Raw genomic sequence first — 9,175 nt, forward strand, 5'->3', positions numbered from 1 at the left:
TCACCAATTTGTGATAACACATGATTGATAATATAACGTAATTGTTTATAAACAGTCTTATTGCGTAGTCACGCTCACTATGCGCCGCGTAGCGGTATAGTTATATGGATTATACTACTACAGTAGAGCGCGCGCATTAACCAGTACTATATAAAATGGTCATTAAGAATATATAATTTATTCAATTTTATATGTAATAACAAAATATAACAGCGAGGCAGGTGAAGAAAATTCGGATAATATCGATCCATTCTTTCATGTGTCGGAATTCAAAAGGAAACCGATTGTTACCATTAAATTATACATCGTCGCGGCAATGAGCTGCATGTATCGTGTAGCTACCGAAATGCATATAAAGAGGTCTGCAAACATTTTTTTTTTGACAGAGTAATTAGTCTACTTAGCATTTGGCTACAATATATTATTAATCAATATTTTGTTGACTTAATAGTTTATTCAGAATTTTTACTTTCATTTTTTTGTAATTCTTTCAGTTTGACTTATTCGTCAACAGGAATAATTAAAGATGAACACTTTTGCGAAGACCGACGGTAAGTAATAATATCTTATGAAACAATTATGATTGTGAACAATTTTTGTCATCGTTTTTCGTGTGCAATTTATATTTAGACTCTAAAGCCTTGAAAAACCAGTCGAGAGATATGAGTGCAGGTGAAAATTCTTACCTAAGACCTGTGAACAGACGATGGGCCAAGTATCCAGAGCAGTCGTCGTTCCCTAAAGCATTTGGTCAACGGCCGAATTATCAATCCGGAAAACCAGTAACAGTGACCGAATTACATTATGTATACGTACATTTTGACTAAGAAACTAATTGATTTTAGACTATTACGCCGTCTGCGTACAACGCAAACCGAAGCACCGGAAGAACGAATGGGAAAGTTGTAAATTACTATCTATTAAAAGACAACGAAGTTAAACTTCAAACGTGCGAAAATGCGTGGGTTCCGCAGTGCCTAAAGCGAAAAATTGCATGTGGTTCACCAGACGATAACAGTACAGAGGTAAATGTAGACTACATGTTTAATAGAAAAGTCTTTCCAATAATAACGCGAAATGGACAGCCGTTCACATTGAACATTTGATATTTAATGTAAATTTATGCATGAGTATCTACATGTTTTCTACAACATTTTTTGTCATAAAAGGAAATCCGGAAGAAGTTCATGTCAATCCTTAACAAGATTTCGCCGGAAAACATGACCATGTTGGCAGAAAGCATTACCTCACTGCCAATCGATACTGACAATCAGCTGAAGATCGTTATTGATTTGTTGTTTCAAAAGGTATTTTGGAAAATCAGGATATACATGACACATGCAAACGTTTTCATGACGTTTTAAATGTCGTGTCAATCGTCAGACCATGTCACGGCAATAAATTATATTCATATTTTATTTTCGAACAATAGGCGATTGTTGAACCGAGTTTCACCCCTCAGTATGCGTATATTTGTACTGTATTGAATGACAAAAAGATGAAATCGGAAAATAAGACGACAAAAAACTTCGTTTAAAAAGTTATTGATCAAATGCTGTAAGGACGAATTTGAAGTTATGCACGTCCATGAACAGAATTTGGCTAAAAGCCTTGAAGAAATAAATCTATGCAACGATCAAGTAAAGCAAACATATAGAATTTGAAAATCTACAATATTATGCTTCTATTGACCCAAAATATTTTCTTTTTTTTTTTTTATCGACGGCGCGTATAAAATTCGATTATAATGTTACAGGAAGTGAAAAACCAATTACAGTCTGCATATGACCAGGACGAAATGGTCCATAGGAAAAAATCTGTAGGAAATTGCCGGTACTGACTATTGGAATAAGAACGAAATGAACCTTAATGATTTTAAACGATATCGATTAATTTTTAGGTTCATGTGTGAATTGTACAAAGTACAAATACTTTCAAACGGGACACTGGAAGCGTGCATTAATCACCTTCTGAAATCACCGAATGAAGAAACACTGGAATGTGCTTGTAATATATTAAAGCACGCAGGAAACACATTAAATACTGTAAGAATTATCTTATTATATCAATAATATAACTTGAACGATTCGAGTTTAATTACTTTTATATATAATTAACGTTGTTGTTTAAAAATGCCGTTGCAATCAAACACTGTAATGTCATATGTTTAATCACAATTATCATTATAGAAAGTTGCGTTCGGTAAACTAAAAGAATACACATCTTCGGTGTACAAAACGAAGATCTCGACAAGAATAAGGTTTATGATATTAGACATCATAGAACTAAAAGAAAACAATTGGGTACCTCGGAATGTTCGTACCAAACCGGCATTATGCCCCAACAGAGTGCTTACAAACGTGCAAAAACCAGAATATAGACCATCCACTTATATCCAGTACAAACCTGCAATATTGCCAATGGTAAAAAGTTAATTTTTTTCATTTGACAATAGTTTACTTGAATTGTGTTGTAAAATATATTATGCTAGTATACTTATATTATCTTTGTATTAAAAAATCGATCAACAGTCAAATTACCCGTCGAAAATTAAGCCGCTAACCGAAATTCAAAAGGTAAATGTTTGTTTTCAAATATATAAATCTAAAGTATTGACCAAGATACTAGTTTTTTGGTTATTAAAATAATACATTTTTCTTTTTCTTTTAGGACGATGAACGCGCAAATAGAATCGGTTTTAATGATTCGTCATCAGCAATATGTGTTAGTGATGTGATTAAGGGTAAAAAATCATCAGTATTGCCATGTATAACATCCGAAACCAGTAACACAAATAGTTACAAAACACTGGAAAACGAAAATACTAGAGTACAAGTAAATTATATCAGATGGACCGTAATCTATTTGTCAGTTATAGAATTATATAAACCTAACCTTGGGGTTATTATTCGATTAGGAGGTCCGGGAAAAATGTCGAATGATTCTCGAAAATATAACAACAGAAAATATGATTTCATCGGCAAAAAAGCATTACTTTACTGCCAATAAAGACGGATGCTTGTTTGACAAGTATTGTTGAAGTTTTATTTCAAAAGGTATAGATCTTTTTTTTTTTAACTTATCATATATATATGTGATAATTTCATACTATTTTATATGTTATATGTTATTTTATATGTGTAACATATTATTTTGAGACTAGTAAAAATTATTTAGTATTTTTAAACTTAATAAGGCTTTAGACGAACCGTCATTGATACTACAATACGTACACGTGTGTTCGACAATGAAAAACAAGGAAATTAAGTCAGGAGACAACAAAAAAACCAAACACTTCGTTTAGGAAACTTTTGGTAAACATGTGCCAAGACGTGTTCGAGTCTATGTTCACCCGAAAACGTATTGCAGCCAAAGAGCGGATTGAAATTGAATCTTGCAAAAATAAAGTATGAATTACATACCAATAGAGATTCAATAAACAACAATGTTATTTCGTTGATTTATTATACTCGTATTATGCGATTAGTTTCATAAACATATATTTAAATGTATCGTTACAGAAAACGAAAAAAGAACTTCAGTTGCAATTCGATAAAAATGAAACAGTTCATAGAAAACGTTCAGTGGCAAACTGCAGGTAACTACTTAATAAATTTGATAATTTATCGAATAGTTATAAAAATTGAGGCCGTATTACTTCCAGATTCATCTGCGAACTTCTAAAAGTGAATATCTTGATACCACCAATATTAGAAATGTGCTTGGCAAAACTAATAAATAGTCCAAAAGAGTTATCTCTCGAATGCGTATGTGTCATACTGCAACACGTCGGGAGTACAGTAAATCATGTAAGATTTGCCAGACCGTAATATCATAAATTTTAAATCGTATTCAAAATAAAAATATACTACCTAGCCCAATATTAAATGTTGAAAATATTTATCTATATTTCTCATACGTTAATAATACAACCGTAGAATGGCGTGTTGGAGAAACTGCAAGAGTACTCAACTGCGCCAAAGGCGAAATTTTCCACGGGCGTACGGTCAATGATCCTAGACACGCTTGAGTTGATGAACCCCAAAATTCTACAAGCTATCTGTAATAAGCCATTGTTGACAGACGAGACGAAAGTAGTGACTTTATTTGTAGAACCGTCTGTGGAACGCATCGAGTTGCCGTCCTCAGATCTATCCGTGGCTCAAAACAGTGTGTGTCCTGAGGTATTCAACTCCGGAAAAGTAATAATTGATTTAATTCTTTTAGATTAATTTTATCTAATAAATTTAATTTTTATTTCGTTGAAAAACAGACATATTTATTTCAACTAATTTGATACTATAATAAAGTTATTGTATTTTAATATATTTTTGATAAATTATTGGATAGTATTTATAAAGGATTTTTTGACGTATTTTCAGTTAGAAGTTTACAATACCGTTAAAACGATAATTAGCTCCATAACTGTAAACAATAAGAACACCTCAATAAATGAGTTATCTGTACATTTAAAGAATATTGATGTGATGGACAGAACCATCAACTTTCTGTTCGAAAGGGTATTGTTATTATTATTTATTTTTTTTACAAATTAAATTATTATTTTTAAATCAACTGTACGATGGACTTTCATGTTTTAATTTGTTTCAGGCAAAAATGTATCCCAAAACTATTCCACAATTGGTTAGCGTTTGCTCGTCGTTGAGGGATGTACCAACAAGTGGTGTGGTAGAAGGGCGGCACATTAAGCCTTCCTCATTGAAGAAACGGATCGCGATCCGGTGTAACAAGTTATTGCTGTCCGAAGTTCAGAACGGTCCAAGTGAAAACGATTTTACGTCCGAACAATCGCAATCGTACACGTAATAATTTTCGCGCACTGCCTTATGATTTATATAGTTATCAGAAAGATAAATTAATAATTATTTGCACATTATAAATTCAGATTCATCGGCGAGTTATTCAACGAAAATGTTTTATCGCCCCATATTCTAGAAGAGTTTTTAAAAATCTTACCGGATAAGCTGTCGAACAAAACGTTGGAAAATGTTTGTGACCTACTAAAAGTAGCCGGGAAAAAAATAGAAGAAGTAATTGAACGGCTCACAGTTGAATAACTATAATTGATGGATCACGGATTAATATCTAATGTATGCGTTTGTACTGTTCCAGGTGTACAGTTTGAAAAAAACACTCAGAAGATTGACGAATAGGCTTTCGAATGACGCAGAAGGGATATTTTCCCATCGTAGTGGTGTGCTTTTGAAAGCACTTGTAGAACTACGGGACAAAAAATGGGTCTCGTAGTTCAATAATATCAAAAACAATCTTTTTTTTTCAATTGGCTTACCACATATGAGAAAATAACTAATTTTAAATAGATAACATACGTATCGGAATTGAACGATTGTAGTTAACTAAGGCGTTATGTAGAAGCAACCTATTAAAGATAATTTATGTTTATTACTGTTAATAAATGTACAACAAAAATATTTTTCGTGCCTTTTCTATAGAAACTTAAATGGTATTAAACAGATAATATTCATTAGGTGTTTACGTATGTTACACTAAACTTTTTTGAATAATATCTTATACGATGTGACTATATTCATATTTATATAATGAAAACAATTGGAAAATTATTTTTAGGATTAGGAGGTGAAAATAAAAATGTAATATATTAAAGTAGTTATATATGTGTCCTCAGAACACAAAGTATAGTTGAAGAAATATAAACTAAAAAACAAATATCAATATTAGCTGCCGATATAAACATGGTGGGACATTCTGTATTGTTATCACTAGATATACACAAGCTTGAAATTTCTTGTTTTATAAATAAAAAATATAAATAAACAACAACTTAATTAATTTTAATTTTAAATTCTAAAGAATGTTTATTTTTTTGAAAAACATGTATAATCATTTTAATAGCTATTTATTGTCTAGAATTGTTTATATATATAAATGTTGCGAAAAATATATAATGGTCATTCTCTAAGAACAAATAAGTATTAGTACTGTTCAAAACATCATAATAAAATTAAACAATTGAATTAATTAGAACGGTTTACCACGAAGGGGCATACTATTTTCAATATTACATTTTGTATACGGGTAATTAATATGACACCATCGAGAGCCCAGGAGGCGATAGCCCCTTTGCCTCCCTGGCCAGTCCGTCTCTGAATGTCGGTGATCCCATAGTATATACTCATATATCATGTCACTTAAATCTTTTAAACTATTACCGGTCGATGTCCACCTAATCGTTTCATTAGATCATTTCAGAAAAATGTTTGACTGAGCTTGACTCAACAATAATCTATATAGTAAACTCAAGGATAACAATCTAAAAACTGTATTTCATTCAATGCTGTAGTAATTTCTACGCACAAATAACGAAAAAAAGTATCATAGACAACTTATTAATATAATTACAACTTTTCAGGGTGATAAAAATTAACGCATTCAAAAAGTTAAAGTTATTGTTTATAATAGTTTTTGAAACCATCGTTATTATAAACCTTAAATCGTAATATTTTCTCCACAAAAATCTTTTTTATATATTACTTTATTATATATTTTAATAGCAAATGGTGAAATTTGTCTTTTTTCGTTATTGATGTCCGTTCGGTTCACCTATAAGGATTTTAATGAAAATGCATTTTGGGCAATTTGATATTCACAGAGTTGTTATGTTTCATATTTTTTTTAAAAAACCAAAAAAAAATATTATCTATTGTTTAAAACTGTTTTTATTGTTTATTTTTTTTAAGTGTCATATTTCCATATGTTTCCTAATGGAGGTTTGAGAATTTTGTTAGTTGTTTTTAAATCGATATAAAATTTTAAATTACAAAATTATGTTTTTGAGTGTCTTATAAATAATTTATTTTTTTCACAATAGTGACAAATTTTAAATATTTATATTATTGGTATCAATTTTAATCTGAAACCGTTTTAAAAATATAGGTATACACATATAATTACCAACAAAAATGAACTATTTATTTATAAAAAAAATATATAAAACAGGTACCATATTCAACAATGACGATTGACGATATTTTATAATAATTATTTATATATCAATAAATCATAATACTTGGCTTTGTAAAATAGTTAACTCAGTCCTAGGGGGGGGGGTAATTATCTCTTAGCCACCCCTTAAACCCACCCTTGCTAGTGATGCCCGATTAATTACATACCAATAATATTGTACAGTGTACGATTTCTGATAGTATTATTTCTATTATTTAATATTCTATCTATTCTGATGATTTTAATAATCCAATCTGAAGTAATACGGAATACCGAGGACCGCTGGGTCTTCTCGGTCCGAAGTGTATAAATACATCTTGCAATACACCTACGTGGCTTCGCGGCTACACGGTCAAAAACTATTTTCTTTGTTCATCATATTAACAGTTATTGAGAACTGTTGTACAACTATTGACTCGTGTCTTATGTGATCTGTATATAATTACTTAGTAATAATTTGTAATTTTATATTAACATTGATAAAGTGTCATACAGTGGAAGAAAACGCGATGACATTTGGTCGTATTTTACACAAATTAGTGGACAGTTAAAGTGTAAAAAAGCTTATTTTATTAAACTATATAATATAAAAACTAGTTAGGTACATTAAAAATTACAATAATAGTCATAATTCAGTTATTAATTGCTGAATATTATTATTATTTATTGTTATCTTAAACTTTAGAGTCAAAACCAAGTCTGATAAGTGATAAATACTAATATAATTTTTAATATACCTATCAAGTTGTATGATTAAGTTGCTTAATAATATATTTATTATTATTTACTATATCTATACTAATTCCTAAGTTCCTAGATGTATAATACATATCTCATGCTTGTAAAATGAACTCTAAATTATTTAAAAATGAGTTTAAAACGCTTAGTTAGATAAAGAACACATTTTAAATAACGTCGATGATGTTTTAATTAAATTGTTTAATTTAAACAGTTTTAAACATTTTTACTGAAACAATTTGTTTTAAACATAACAACTCTTAATGTATATACAAACACATTTTCCGTGTGACACTATCGACTGTTGTACGGTGACATTCGTATTGGACAATGTCGCGTACGAAAATATTTTTCAAGATACACAACAGAGAACCTATAGAATTCGTTCGTTTTTCAACAGTCGTAAATTATCAACGTTTTTCACGTTTTTTTTTTAAACATGTTTATTGTTTTCCAAGATATTTTTATTAACATCTATATTATTAAAAATTGTAATTCAGTAAAATCATATACAACCTTATACACTAACAAATATATAATTGTACATTAACACTCGTTATCACTCAAATATCTAGTAACAACACATTATTGGTATTGATTTCGATTTATACATTTTCATATATTAGACGAAAATAATATTATACAATTTTGGCGTCCATCATACAATTAAGTAGTATAAACATAATACATTAATTAATATCCGTTATTACAATTTACTTTACTATTTTTATAATTAATTTTTTCGGTTTTTTTTTTTTTTGCTTAAGTAACAATGTTTAAAAAAACATTTAATGCTGCGCTTCAATTAAAGAAAGCACCGTTACTAAATCGTAAAAAATGCGTTTTTATAATAAAATGATTTTGATTTTTACACTCTAGCCGGATTTCATTGATTTCTTTTCGAAATCTTAACCACAATTACGTAATTCATTACTAAAATGTATAATAAACAATAAAAACATACTTAAAAAAAAAATTTGACAACAATATGAAATAAATGTACTAAACACACTACGCATATACATATACATACTTATTATAACTTTATCGTCCGCCCATTGAATCTCGAATACTCCGAGACAAGGTTATATAAATATGCGGGCAGTTTCTATATGTAGGATCAAATGACAATATTTAAATGTATTTTTCTGTTAACAATCATTAACCTTAGCTTATATTAACTTAACATCTTAGATTATAGTTTATGTTATGCAAAAATATTTTTTCGTGTAGTTTATACTCGAACATGTCATCATGTATAAGGAGTTTTCCCATCACGACAATTTGATTTTTATTTCACTTTAATTACAACTAACGGTGGCCAAATCTAGATACATATAATGGAGCGCGAGAATCTATATATATATATTGTGTATGTGTGTGTATGTATGTGTGTGTGTGTGTGTGTGTGTGTGTGTGTGTGTGTGTGTGT

This window comes from Sipha flava, unplaced genomic scaffold (assembly GCF_003268045.1).
Source record: "Sipha flava isolate LNK unplaced genomic scaffold, YSA_version1 207_pilon_pilon, whole genome shotgun sequence".
NCBI classification, from domain to species: Eukaryota; Metazoa; Arthropoda; class Insecta; order Hemiptera; family Aphididae; genus Sipha; species Sipha flava.